This window comes from Taeniopygia guttata, chromosome 8, assembly GCF_048771995.1.
Source record: "Taeniopygia guttata chromosome 8, bTaeGut7.mat, whole genome shotgun sequence".
In the NCBI taxonomy this organism is placed as follows: domain Eukaryota; kingdom Metazoa; phylum Chordata; class Aves; order Passeriformes; family Estrildidae; genus Taeniopygia; species Taeniopygia guttata.
Window position 1 is genome coordinate 17,089,233 of NC_133033.1, and position 14,511 is coordinate 17,103,743.

Here is a 14,511-nt window from a genome sequence, read left to right on the forward strand (position 1 = left end):
AGCGCCAGATATTTCAAAAATTTGCTCTCCCAGCACAATCTCCTCGGTAGGGAGGGGAGAAAAACGAAAAAAAAAAAAAAAGCAAGCAAGAAAGAAAGGAAAGAGGGGCCGAGTCGCTGGCGGGCCGAGGGCAAGGCCGCTCCCGGTGCCCCCGGCGGGGGTCGGCGCTCCGCCCGCCCTGCCCCCGCCGCGCATTCCGGCCCCGCGGCCGCCCCGCACGGCCCCGCAGGCACCGGGCAGGGGCCGCCGGGGGCGCGGGGCACGGCGGAGGGAGCGCGCCGGGAGCGCCCGGTACTGCCCGGGGAACGGCCGGGCGGGGGTCGCCGGAGCCAGACTCGCACCGACAGGGACCGCCGGGCCCCTCAGCCGCCCCCGTCCCCACGGTGGCTCACCGGCGCCCTGCCCCACGCTCGCCCACGGCTCCTCCCGGCGGCGACAGGCGACGCCCCCCCTCCTCCCGCCGCAGCGTTCCCGCAGCCCGCGGCCGGCGCTTACCGGAGAGCGGCGGCCGAGCGCAGGCAGCAGCCGGGCCGCCGCGGGCCCCACGCGCGGCCGCCCCGCTGCCCATGGAGCGCCCTCCCCTCTCCGAGCCCCGCTCGCCGCCGCCGCCCCCGGCCCCGCCCGCGCTCCGCCATTGGCCCGGTGCCTCGGGGCGGGGCTCCCGCGGGACCGCCCCCCGGGGCCCCGCGAGCGCCGGTGCGCGGGAGCTGCGCGGGGCGGGCGCGCGGCAGGTGCGGCGCGCGAGGCCAACGGCGGGAACGGGAACGGGAACGCCCGCCCCGCCCCGCCCCGCCCGCAGCGGGAGCCGCACAGCAGCGACTCTGTACACACAGCGGGCCTCAAAAGGCAGGGAAACTCCAAATCCAGGCTGCGTGGTGTTTAGCGAACGGGCTCTGCTTTTACGTGATTTGGCCAACAAGAAACACAAACGCCGTGGCAAAGCGCAGAATCAATTTCTCATGCTCAGCCTCCCACGCTTTGTATTCCTGGATCCAGTTTATCATTAACTGTACAGCTCGCCGTATTGTTGTGAGTGAGTAACGCGTGTGGGCACACACACACACACACTTTCTACAATACTCACCCCACTTTTATTCCTGGATGAGCTCTGTTGGCTACCTATTGAAAATGAAAACAATAACAAAGTTACTGTATAACCTCAGACTATATCCCCAGCATGGGTGTGGATTCAGCTACCCAGACCAAATTTTGGCATAATTTATCTTTTTAATTTAGTTGCATGTGCAGATATATGCACTTTTTCTGGTTAAGAGGAAAGAGAAGCTGGAAAAGCAGAAATTTGCATCATCATACAGAAACTCAGAGTTCCCAGCAACACCACGACCTTTAGACCTGAGTACAGACTTCTGTTACATCACCTCACTGTGATTGATGGCAGCAGTAATTTTTCCATCTTGTAGAGGCAGGACTACAAACCCACACTTTATTTCTCGATATTAAACGGCCATTTAAATTCAGCAATCTTAGATCCAGTGCCCAAGGTCTGCAATGGAACTGACTTTCAGTAACGTATCAAAGCCCGCAGCACCTAATTCCTAGCCCAGTTGCTTAACCCTAGCAGTTTCAGGCTTTACATCTTCAATTTCCCCATCCTTGCTCCAGACTCCTTCTCCAGCCACTCCCATGCAGGATTTTGTGTTAGAGCACCAAGCTTCTCCTTTGTTCATCCTTCCTCTCCATATCTGCCATTATTTATTCTACTAGAAGAATTTTATTAAATTTCTTTTGGAATTCATAAAGCCTGAAACTAAACAACTAAACTAAAACAAGTTGTGACATTTCTTATCTTTAGTGTCAATGTTAAGCACTGTTCAAATACTTCTCTTCACCTTGAATAATTCTAAATAACATGTGATGTAAATTTAGAAATCCAGTGTTACAAATTCTTTAAGTCTTCTAAGCATGGGGAAAAAAAGTAAAAAAGAAAACAATAGTCTAACCTTCAAAAGGATTTTGATCATTCAGGTGATTGATACTGCAAGTGTCAAAATCAGGCCAGAGTAAACAATTGTAACCTAATTTAATGTGAAAACAAGGAAGTATGGTAGGGAATGTGGGTTAAATAGTACAATCAACAATCACATCATCAGAGAAAGAAAGGTTTATTGTGAGAAAAGTCATTGAAACCATTAGATAAGTGTTCAAAAACAATAAACAAGATAAACAAGAAAATCCACCTATACTTATCAATGGATAGAATACAAAGCAATGGATACTATTTGGTGAGCCAAACCTTTGTTCAAAGGAAAAGCCTATAGCTCCAACAGAGTCTCTCTTCCTTACAGACACTCTTTCTGAAAATAGAAGTGACTTTATCTTGCCATAATTACACAATTCCCAGGCACATTTTAGAAAATGATAGGAAGAATAAAATCAGCAGTTCCAAGTACATATATACTCTACTGAAGTAGACATACACTCCATTATGCTCCAACCCCTCCATAGTTTTGTCTCTCTCATGCCAGCTCCCACATAAGCTAACCTGGGTCCATCCAAGCGTTTAGCAAATTTATTGGTGAATTGTTTATTTGCAAAAAAAAAAAAAAAAAAAAAAAATCTGTTCTAGATGTGAAACTGAAAATGGGAAAGAAATATAAATACTAGGATTATATGTTTTTATGCTTTTATGCTTTTGAAATATTTTTTTCAGCTACTTTTGATTTAAAACATAAAAGTGTTCTACATTGTGGGAGGCCTAGCTTCAAACATCTTTTGAAAAAAGGGCTTGAGCCCACATGCTGCAACATGGGAATGTTAAGTAAAGTTTTGGGTTTTCCTCAAAGTAAAACAACAAACAATTGTCCTTTTGCATTTTCATTGTTCAGAGTTTTTTTCCCTCCGCATTTTCAGTTTGGCTGCCAAACTGAATACAGATCGTCTGCATTCCCCCTGAATCAAATCTAGCACAAAACAGCTGCAACCATCTCTCAGAATGTACAGTGTTGATTGCCTCCTAAACTGCCTTGGAAAATATTACATGAAAGGGAAATGGGAATAATAGATCTACCTTCAAGAAATATGTCTTGCATAAAAGGCCAGGTGTGCATCACAACTTTTGCTGCAGCAGATAAACTGGAAATAGGATTAAGGGTCTGACAGCTGCTGTGTGTTGGTCACCTTTTACTAGTCCACAGGGCAAATGCCCTCCTTTAGCCAAGTACAGTCTATAGCATCACTAATGCAGGCTTCAGGGCAGTAACAGAAGTGGAGCAGGTGAAATGTTGCTTAATGTATTTTTTTTTTTCTGCACTTTATCCAACCGTCCTAGTTTACTGGAAACAAGTTATTAGGTAAATAGTGAAGACTGGGGCAATAAGAGGCGGGTGTCTCAACAATGTAGTCCCCAAGAAGAGACACAAAAATTGAATTTGTTTTCAGTAAAAAAATACTAAATTTTCATGAGAGCAGCCAGGGAAATGTCCAGCTCTGTAAGAGCCACTTCTATGATTCTTTTAACATGTTATTTTTTCCTGATAGAGCATGTGCACACAATGAAGTAAAAGCTATAGTATATCTCGGTTACAATTAAAAAAGAGAAACAAAACCCCCAAACGACAAGTCTTGGTTTCTTCCTTACTTTACTCACACAGAAGTATCTTTAAAATCCATATAAATACCTGCCTGATGAAAACTGCTCTACATTGCAGCCTCCACTCACTGTTTAGAGAAGAAGCATTTCTAGATTGCAGCATGAATGTATCTAGAACTGGGAAAGTAATTTCTGTTAAGAAATCAGTTTCAAAATACTGTCTCTAGTCTATCTATGTGCTGAAGCGCCAGATTTTTAGACTAGTTGGAAGACATAAATTATGACCAGATATGTTACTGCAATCAATAAGCATTCAGTACAGAGCTGGATATTTGCTACTATTGTTACTTGCCACATCTGCAAGAGAAGAAACAGCAAGAAACTCTGGCCCCATGCTCAGCATCACTTTAAATAATTTTTAACTAATTACTTAGACTTGGTAGGAGTTTCTACCTTCTGCTTGCATTCCAACAAGCAACATTCTGCTCTCAAGAAGTATTTCCATAAACCATTTTTTTTTTCAAGAATTTATATACAGGCTCCTGCAAAAGGCCAAAACAATCTGTATATCAGAAAACCATTCAAGATTCAGCTTCTGTTTAAGGAAATAATTACATTATTAGTAAAATATCATGTAATGACATTTTTAGTAAAATAAAAACTGCCCACTGCTATATTTTAAGTGAACTGTTATTGAAGAACAGCTAGAACTGAAACCTGAAAATTATTTGTTTAAAGTCTTAGAAAATTTAAGAAATTGTTCCCCTGGCCCTACTGCATCTACTGATGGTTTATAAAATAATTTATTTTTTCTCTCACAAGATCTTTTTGGTTGTAATAAATACCACCCACCTACCTGAGAACCATCAAGATAAAAGATTTATGCACACTTCCTAGAACACCCTCAATTTCAGTCAGTGCAGCAGATGCCCGTAGGGGAGTTATGTGGGTGAAACTACAGCAGCCACTATGGACTGGAATGAACCTGCAGAGCCAAGACAGAGAACAGGAGCATCCCATCTCCTGCAGATGTGCCACTCATACAGGGATCAGCCATCTCTCTCTTCTTAGTACTAGTCTTCAAGGCAGACCACAAAGATGAGCAGGGGAAATGAAATTCATAGCTTTAGCATGTACTAAATAATGACATTTTTATTTAATGGCTCATTGTAATTCACCCCCCAAGATATTCCATGCTTTTTAAGGTGATGAATGAGGTCTCTTTCTATGAGAGATATTCACTCAATCACCTCTGCCCTTGCTAATAGCCCTCCTCTCCACTAATCCCTCCTCTATTTGACAATTATCTGGTCTTTCTCTCAGATGATCTAGCTGGTTTTTAGCTTAATACAGAGCAGTTATTATCAGACCTGATGCCCCAAACTGTTGACTTTTTCTTTTCAGTTACATCAACTGACCTAATTTAAAACTCATTCCCCGGTCTTCCCTCTTTTATATAGCATCCTGCCCTGCTCTAGACGAGCTACTTAACATCCTAAACTGTTCCTCAAAAATTATGCAAAGCCGGAAGCACAGTGAGAGAAATGCAACTGGACACAGAACAACTCCATCTGCTAATCGTGCAGGGAAAAGGATTGCCACTGGCATACAGCACCCTATTTCCAAATCTTTAACAAGCAGTTTCTTAAGAAACTTCCACCTTAACTAGCAATTGCCAAGAACAGTGGGTGGTGAGGAATGAAAGGAAAGACTGCACGAAGGGAACAACTTGCAGAACGTTCACAGCTTGCCAAACACACCATTAACCACCAGTAATTACGGCACAGCGACCTGCTGCCGTGGGAGCCAGGAGGCCTGAAGCTACCACCCCGGCTCAGTCAGCCCCACCTGCCCTACCAGTACCAGCAGGATTCAAGGCAGAGAAAGCCCAGCAATTAAGGGCTAGCAGGGAAACAGCCTGTTTCTGCAGGGAGCAGGAGGTTTGGCTGGGAACTCCTCGTAGGTGGTATCTTGCCAAGGGCTGTCAGCTGGGCGGCTCCGGCTCTGGCGTGCTCCGGCAGCAGGGCCGCGGCTGCCGGTGCGAGAGGCGCTCGGCTGAGCTCTCGGCGCTGCATTGGCCTTGCAGGACAAGGGGCTTGTGCTGCAGCTTCAGTCGGCTTTGTGAGCCGAATTAAGGGCGAGAAGTCGATTACAGAATACAGTGTTACCCAGTTTCTGGAAGCCCTCAGGACAACAGGCCTGTAGGGTGCTGAAGAGACTCCTGCTGTCGCTGGATTTCTGTCTCACGGCTCTGGAGCACACAAAGTCCTTCTGCAAGAGCTGGCTATTGCTGCTCTCAGCCTCAAAAATTAATTTGTATGTTCTTGACAGTATTTAGTATGTAAAAGAATTTGATAAATCAGGTTTAAAAAAAAAAAAAGTGTGGCTAGAAACTTTTCCTTTCCCCAAATTTGACTAATTATTAACACAACAGTAAGTCAATTCAAATGTAGCAAATAAACCCCTTAATCTTCAGTAGTTTCAGAACTATTTTTAGCGTACATTCCATTTTTCCTCTAACAATAGTTCTCTGCCAGGGAGAACAGTGTATTTCAGGTTGGGAGAGCACGTAAGGTCCTCAAGCAGCAATCAAATGCACTACATGTGATTAAGTGGTTTCTACTTCCAGATCTATGTTTTTGCCTCTTCCTTCTCCTGCCTCTGATGTTGTGTGATGATTGTTTAAATCCAGCCCTGACAAAATGATCTAGGTTAAAAGAACCTCTATGGTTAAAGGTCTTACAGTTCACTCAGATGATTTTGCTAAGAGAGCGAGTACAGCCTGCCTTGAAGGTGGCAAACCCAAGTGTACTAGTTTGTGATGGGGTAGGGAGCTGTAACCTCACAACCTGCTTAAGGGGAAGCTGGAATGGTTTTTCTCATTGTGGCTCAGAGTTTTCTGTGCTAGTCTTACGGACTGTACTTGGCTTCCATATGCAGTTTTGTTGCCAGAGATCATATTTTTATGTTGGAGCCTAGACAAATAAAAGAGAGATTCAGCTAAAGATCAGCACTGGTGATACCTCGGCTGTTATGCAGCTTGTTCAGGAAGAAACTGTTTCAGATTCAGCTTTTATGACAATATATATGTTTGAGATACCATGATGTATGTTTGCTATGAACAAGTGAACAGTGTTTAATGAGTGTAGTTAAAGCATAAAGCTGACCAATATTGGCTGGTCAGGACAACTGAGCTAATCATGGCAAAATTGAACTGTTGTGCCTTTGTGTCGTTACAAGTTTATCTGAACTTCAGCTACAGCTGAGTGCTTGGATACAGTGAGGGAAAGGTGATGAGCTGCATTCTCATCTGCATTGCTAATGGACACTATTTGGTACTCCAGGACTAAAAAGGACTGGGAAATAAAGGTAATTCTTGTTGCCACAGAGCAAGATATACTTTGCCCTTTACTAAAGCTCATAATGAAGCTCTATGCTAAAGTAGAGCTATATGATTACTCTTCTTTCTAGCTACAAAAGAAGAATCTGACCATAATATTAACAAGGCTAGGAAAACATAATCCAGCTACAATGGCTGGATCTCAAGCTTTACTGAATTTCCTATGCTGGTCACATTACCCTGAGGAAGTATGTTTTGTACAAGGAGCTCATTCAGTAGTTTTCATCCTGGACATTGTAACCAGAATATCTTGGTCAGGTTCTTTCTAACATCTTCTTACCAAGTTAAGTATTGCAGTCTGCTTTGTGATACAGTAGTGTTACTCACCTGTATTAAGGGAGGTCTTTAAAATGACATTACACTTTACTGAACACTGGTGTGCATATAGATGCTATAGGGTATAATATTGTTCAATAAAGTTGCTAAAGTGATTATAATGTGTTCAAAGGTTTTGAAAGTACAGTGCTATTGCCAGCGTCTTGTGTGTCAGTGAATGCAGATCAGTCTCCTGTGGCAATATTGTCATGAGAATTCTGTGGCATGTCTCTAGCCTAGCATCAGGGGAGGGCTCTACTCCTAGTCCTGTGTAACAGTTTGCTTAATTGTGGGTGATATTTCTCAGCTACAAAAATCTAGTCACCTCCGTCAATGACAATTATGAATGCTTCTTGATCATGAATATGAGTTTCAGACAGAGTTTCTGGGAAAAGACTTTCCACTCTAACTGACCTTTTCCACCCATCAGTATTTCCTTTCTTTCAAAATATTGGATCGTCACTCAAGTGATATAATTACAAATGGAGGAAACAAACATCGGCCATGCAGTTGTGAGACTTGTTCATGTGAACAGATCTGGTATAAATAAATAGAAATATAGAAAACATACAGGCATGGGCCCTTTAAAGACAAGGTACTAAATGCCTCTAACATATTTCTGAGTTTGCTGATCCCTGAACTGCTGTACAAAAGCTTCAGTAAAAATAGTGAACTCTATGCAGTTTCTGATGGAACAATTGTAAGTGCCTGGTCCCAAGGCACAATTCCTGAGTGGCTCTCAGCCTTGGTGCAGCACCTGAATTCCTGAAGGGAATTTCCTACTGACCTTAACTGCTCTTTGCCCAGGGCACAGGTTGCTCAGCTGTCCTACAATGAGGCTCCTAAATCTTCCTGTTCATAATACAGGGAGTGTAGGTGCCTAATGCAGAATTACCTGTAGGCCATGGGCTGAGACACCAACTGCTATAGTTAATCAGTCTCTCACTGGACTTGGCCCAAAAATTCCTAAATCCAACACCAACAGTGGTCTATCTGTTTTGTTTCCTGTTTTTGCTTTAAATAGTAATGATGAATCTGATTAGCTGCAAGACAGCAGATGCTATGGCAATATAATATTTGAATCACAGATGTGAGAACAGACTCTGGACTTGTTTCATACAACATGTTAGTCAATATTATGTAACATTTTCTTGTGCAATGGAAGCAATGGTTTCTGCTCTTTCAGAAACTCTCTACTGAATAATATGTACAAAATCAGGATCATTATTATTTAATGCATATATATATATATATAAACCTGATATATATATATATATATATACATATATACATATATATATATATATACCTGAGAAAATAACATTGTACCTAAAAGAGCAGCATATCTTTTGAAATATGATACTAATCAGAGAAGGATTAAAGTAATAGGACAGATCTATTTCTGTAATCTTTCCTAGGCAAAATAATCCAACATTATAGGCTAACAAAATCTATAAATATCTGATACTTTTGATTATGCATATAGCATAAAAATAGAGAATATAATTCACTGCATTGAAAATCACAGTATTTTAACATTTTATCCTGAGAAAAGCCATAAATGTTCACATTTACTGATAGCTATTCAAAAGGAGTTTACTTTTAGCAAATATTATTTACAAATCCATAGTTTTAATGAGAAATCCAAACTATATATACTGTATCATAGTATACTATACTACTGTACTATATGCAGTATCAAATACAAATAAATAACCCTACTTTTTTGTGTCCAAGTTATGAGTGGTTCCTTGGCATGTTAGCAGCATGGTACTGTGTTTGATAACAGCAAGAATGAGGAACCCAAGTTGGTAAGTTTATGAATCTAGTGAACAGGAAGGCTGCTGATACTGCCTGAGCTATGGCAGAATGCACTCCAATTGGAGACCCTTCTCAGTTTTCTCCTGAATTAATTGTCTTGGTAGGAACATGTGGGGATGCCCTGTGAGTTCTCCTGCTTGTGCCATGATTCACAAAGATGGGGTCCCACCTAAGATGGGATGCTTCTCTGAGGAGACTTAGCCCTTGTGCCAAGGCAGGACGACTGCAGGTGGAGTCCTTGTGCTTTGGCAGACACTGCTGACAGCTGCTCTTGGAAAAGCAGTCCCAGTAAGTAAAAGCCTAGAGAGATGAAAATTCCATTCTTCTAGAACCTGAGGACTTTACCAACCTAGGCTGGCTCCTTCCTCATCACCCTGACCCTGTTCTGTGGAACACCTTTGGAGACTATCCTCTTCAGACAGAGAGCCTCCAGTGCCAGATGCAGCCATGAAGCAGCATATAATCAACAAAGCCACACTGGCAATCTTCAGCGTAGGAATGTGAGTGCATTTGCTGGAGCATTTGCCATCTAATTTCAGTAACTTCTCCCAACCAATAGAAAAATCCCCGAGACAGGCTTGGCTGCCAAACATTACAGGCTTTGAAGTCTGATGGCAGGTAAAAGCTGCATGTCAGTGACCTACTAAAACATCAAAAGGTATGTCAGAGAATGGTCTTGCAGGGCTCAAGCTGGAAAGCTAAAAGAAAATCCTCAGAGATAATATTAAGGGACTTCAAAGGTAGGAGATATGCAGAAGTTCAACAAGATTGGTCAAACTCAGACAGAGAAACAAAAATTTTCTCTGATGAGTAGAAGTTGAAAAGGAAATAAAAGGGAGAAATATGTTCTGCTTTTTATGGTCACATGTACATGCACTGTACAAGAAACAGCTATCTTGTCTTCAAAGTGTTGTATCACTATGCTCAGAATATAGGCAAACACAGTTAATGCCTCAAAAGGAGATTAATAACAGATACCCACATTTTTCTTCCATACTCACATATCTAAAGGTACTGTAAAAAGGATTTATTTTTTAATAACATTATTTTTCACAGTGTAGCAAGTAGGGCCTAATCTTACAATCTTACAGCCTCTAAGGTGGGGCACCTAGCATACTCAAAAGTAAAGGCATTAATGTAAGAAATAGATTAAACTATGGATTAATCTCAATACTATAAGGGATTTGTAATAATTTCTGGTACTTTATCTCTCAAGCAAGGATTTTTCAACAGTAAAAACCTGAGAACATAGAATTTATGTAGGTAAGGCTTCAAAATAAGAATGACCAGGCTGGGCAAGACCATGAGTCCAGTAGAACCAGTGTCTTGCTTCTCATAATAGCTATGAATGGATGCTTGAGAAACATATGAAATATTGGACAGGAATATGTGCCTCAGCTTCCAGCCATTTGCAGCTGAGAAACTTCCTGAACCAAGCATGACTTCTGTATCTAGTAATTCTCAGTGAATTCCTCTCTCATGAACTCCTGTAATCCTCTCCAGATACTTAATTTTTAGCAAACACATTCTGTAGCAGTGTGTGTTCCCAGCTTTACAAACAGACACTGCAAAAAATTACTCTTTTTCTTTTTCTTTACTAGTTTTGATATCTGAAAGTCAAATCTACTGTACTGAGATTCAGGCTGAGTTTCTGAATTTGGCTCTTGCCACAAAACCTGTTCTGAGAAGACAGGCTTTATCAGAACAAGCTGCAGGAACAGATTTTCCATCAATGCCACTGTGCAACAACTGAAATGAATTGGAAAAGAGAAGGAAATAGCAGCACCCTATGATCTTGAACATCAAAATGACCACAGGAAGACATGTTCAAAATGCATTAGAGCACACTTGTGTGTGCTTTTTGTGGTGTACCATGGTGCCAGAGTGCACAGGGCTGTAGTTAAAATTCCACTGATTTTTTTTTCCCTCTTTGTGAACTTCTGTTTTCAATTTTCAGTGTGCAGCAGCAGTGTTACCAAATATGGGAGCATCTGTGACCACTCTGGACCTGTATCTCTGCACTGGGAATGCATAACATAAATGCATTTATTTTAAATTTATTTTTTCCTTGTTATTTCAGTGGTAAAGCACTGATTTCCTGTAGCCTCCAACATGGACACAGAAGCTTATAGGCAAATGATAAGGTAGACCAGATTGTTCCTACTTTTCATCCACACAATTAAAAGAAAAAGAAAAAAAGCTGTGAAAAGGAATGTTGTTGAATATATATGATATAGTAAGTGGGTTGGGCTGTTCAGATCACCTGCTTCACATACAACATAATTTTTTTTTAACCCCTTCAGGAGGAAAAGAAACAGTTCTCTTATCCCTAGGGTGGTAGCAAGCCCTAACAAGGAAAAGCAGGACACATTCCTTTCTTCCTTCCTTTACAACCAGTCACTGAATTGCTCCCAACACATTCCACATCTGGTAGGATAGCTTAATTGTCTTCACCTGGAGGCCACTGCCTGAGTTCCTGTCCGTTAATGTAGCACCTAGGGAGTGAGGCATTTTGATTTCTTTCTGATGAAAGTGGGTTAAGCACCCAGCCCCATGGCCATAAGCAGTTTCATGGGTTCATTTGCATATGAAGATTTATGAGTTTCTTGGGTGTAACTGTGCCTATAGAAGTTTGAGCCTATAAGTATCATCAAACATAATTTCTCCCTAAAGATTTAGAACAGATATGAGAAAGATGAGGAACTGTTTATTGTAATATGTTGTGGTTATGAGTGAAATCTTTAATTGCTTCCTTACAATGAAAGGTCTGCACAGAGAAGGGAATGTTGCTGGTTTGCTTTCACTGAAATAGGGAAATTTCTGTAACAATTCATGATCAGGTGTGTAGGGTTATTCCACAAGACAGCTGATATTTTGCAAAGCTATTCAGACAATAATTCTTGTCACAAAATGTTGTCCACCAGTACTCTGGGTCATAATTTCTCATTTCCATAGTTACCATTCACACAGAATGTCAAGAGGAGTCTCAAGTTTCAAATCAGTACTACTAAATCAGTAGTAAAACAACAAGTTTATACATTTTTCCAAATGAGTAGCTAGACAATTAGACTAGAAAAATAAATATACTTAAGTGTATGGACTCAAACCACAGTTTGCCATTGTTATGTACTTGTTCTATTTCTACCATATTTTATGAAGTATTTTGTAATAAGCTTTAAAACCTCACTTGTTTTGTGTGGTTCTGTTCCAAGTGAAATGAAATATTAACAGTAATTCTTTAATAGAATTGAAAACAGTGTTTTAACTGACAGCATTTTGACAGTTTGATGAAATATCAGGGAGTCTGATAAGTTAGCATCTTGTCAAAATATTGTCTAGCGAGAATAAATTTCAACAGACTACAATAAACGCTACCAGTGATAGCTCATCATTCATATATCCACTGCAGAAATGAAAATGGAATAAGCAAGACCAGAAGACCTCTAAGGCTTGAAAATCGTGATAAACAAAGTAAAAATGTGCAATACCACAACCAGGATGATAAGCAAGAGAGTTATTAACAAGCCTATTTTCATCTGAGTGACAGAGGTGTCTTAATCATATACAGGGCTCCTGCTAGAGGGAAGTTAATGATATAATTTTATTCATGAGCTCAAAAGATAAATTTCTGTGATAAACAACAAAAAGCACCTGACAATGTAAATTCACTTTGATTTTATCTCACACATCACTCTCCAGATCCATCAACCACTTGGTTATACAGGCATTCTTGGGAACTATTTCTTCATTTAAAGAACCTTATCATACCACAGGAAAGGAATGGAATATCTATTTCTCAGGTGTCTTGTACAAATTTGCTTTTCCACTGCTCCCATAACTACTGAACGTTACCAAAGTAAACCAACAGCGACTTAGACTGGTTTAACCACTATGACAACAGAAGGAATATGCTCATTTAATACCCCTTTGGTAAATCAAATAAAAAGATATATGTAAATTAATAGCTCAATAGTTGGGCTACTAAAACTATTTCTACAAAATGTGTTTTACAGATGTTCCATAAAATCGAGGTTAGGAAGGCAAAGAGAGCTCTGCTGTTTCACCAGTGAAAAGCCTGTACTTATTGCACAGTCCCCCCAAATATGTACAGATTTGGGGATGAAGATCAGATGTGTACAGATAAAGAAAATACCCCACCTGTAGAACTTAAATTATCTATCCAAAGCACAGCAAAGGCAGACTTTGCTGTCCATAAAGTGTGTATCACAATCTCCTTCAGCATTTGGGTTTTTAGAGCGCTGCACCCGGCCAAAGCTAACGCTGTGGCACCATCCTGTGGCACAGCTGGCACTTGCACGACTCCAACTGCTCTGCCAGCGGCTGTCGCCTGCTGTCACTGTTCCACCAGAATGCTCGGGAGCTTTAGTTCCACATCCCTTCTGTGCCTAAGTATCGCATTGGCTGCTCTAGCAAAGTTTCACCTTGTTCTTGGGAAAATGGTTTTAAGGGAAGGGAGTTTTCCCTACTATTCTAAAATGGATCCAAATATACTCCTCAATCTATGGCTAGTATGATATAAACACATAAAATATGGATTTGAGAGACAGGTATTTGAAGAAGAATGGAGTTTCTTGGGATGGAAGGTATTTCAACAATACAGTCCAGACAACACAATTGCTCTGCTTCTCATTTACCCAGGTAGTCATGCAAGTCAAGCCCTACGATTTACAATTCTAGATTACAAAAGGAAATATATAACAACCTTAAAAAATAGGGCACAGGTGTTTCTGAAGGTCAAATATTTGGCCCAACTAAGTTTTGGAAAATAATTAGGAGGATTAAGTTTATATTTATTTTTGCTTAGTTATACACAACTACTAGAGGTTTGGTCCATAGAGTATATGGTTACTGCTGCTGCCTCTCTATGCTATTCCCACCAAGTTAGTGTGAAATAAACTGGTGTGTTAACATTCAGTACATTAACTAAGCTGTGATAATAACAAAGAAACGTGTTTTTACTTGTTACTACAAGTCACCAAAAGTCACTCTCATTTCAGATAACAGTACAATTGGCAGCTGAGTTTTGAATTGGAATGATGTAATTTGGATGATTATTAACTTCATATTTAAACTGTGTATCTTCTCTTTATATGTTCTGCATTAAGATGGACTGTCTGGGTTCAGTCTTGTTGAGCTGGAGCAAAGAATCCTGCTCTACCTTATAAACTGTGCCTTAGCTGGCAGGCAGAGAGGATGAGCTTTCAGCTGTGGCTTAGGGTGTAGCTCTCTGTAGGAAGGAACAGAGAATTTTCTCACGTTGTTTAGAGACATGCAACTTTATCCCTTAAGGCTCAAGAGTAATATTTTTCTTCCTTCTGCTAGAATGAGATAAAACATCACTATTTATGTTTTCCTATGAAAGTAAAAAATAATTTTTTTTCTGTACCAAAAAAAGAATAAGTGT

General features: G+C 41.0%; 1 protein-coding gene across 9 annotated transcripts in view; it reads right to left on the reverse strand.

Moving 5' to 3' along the window:
* The window catches only part of ARHGAP29 (Rho GTPase activating protein 29), a 49,678-nt gene extending 49,058 nt beyond the window's left edge, over window positions 1-620 (reverse strand). For all 9 annotated transcript variants that reach the window (XM_030278510.4, XM_072932438.1, XM_030278504.4 and 6 more), the window contains exon 1: window positions 496-620. The gene's annotated coding sequence lies outside the window, so the exon portion shown is untranslated. The remainder of the gene's footprint in view (window positions 1-495) is intronic.
* Between the last annotated feature and the right edge of the window lie 13,891 nt (window positions 621-14,511).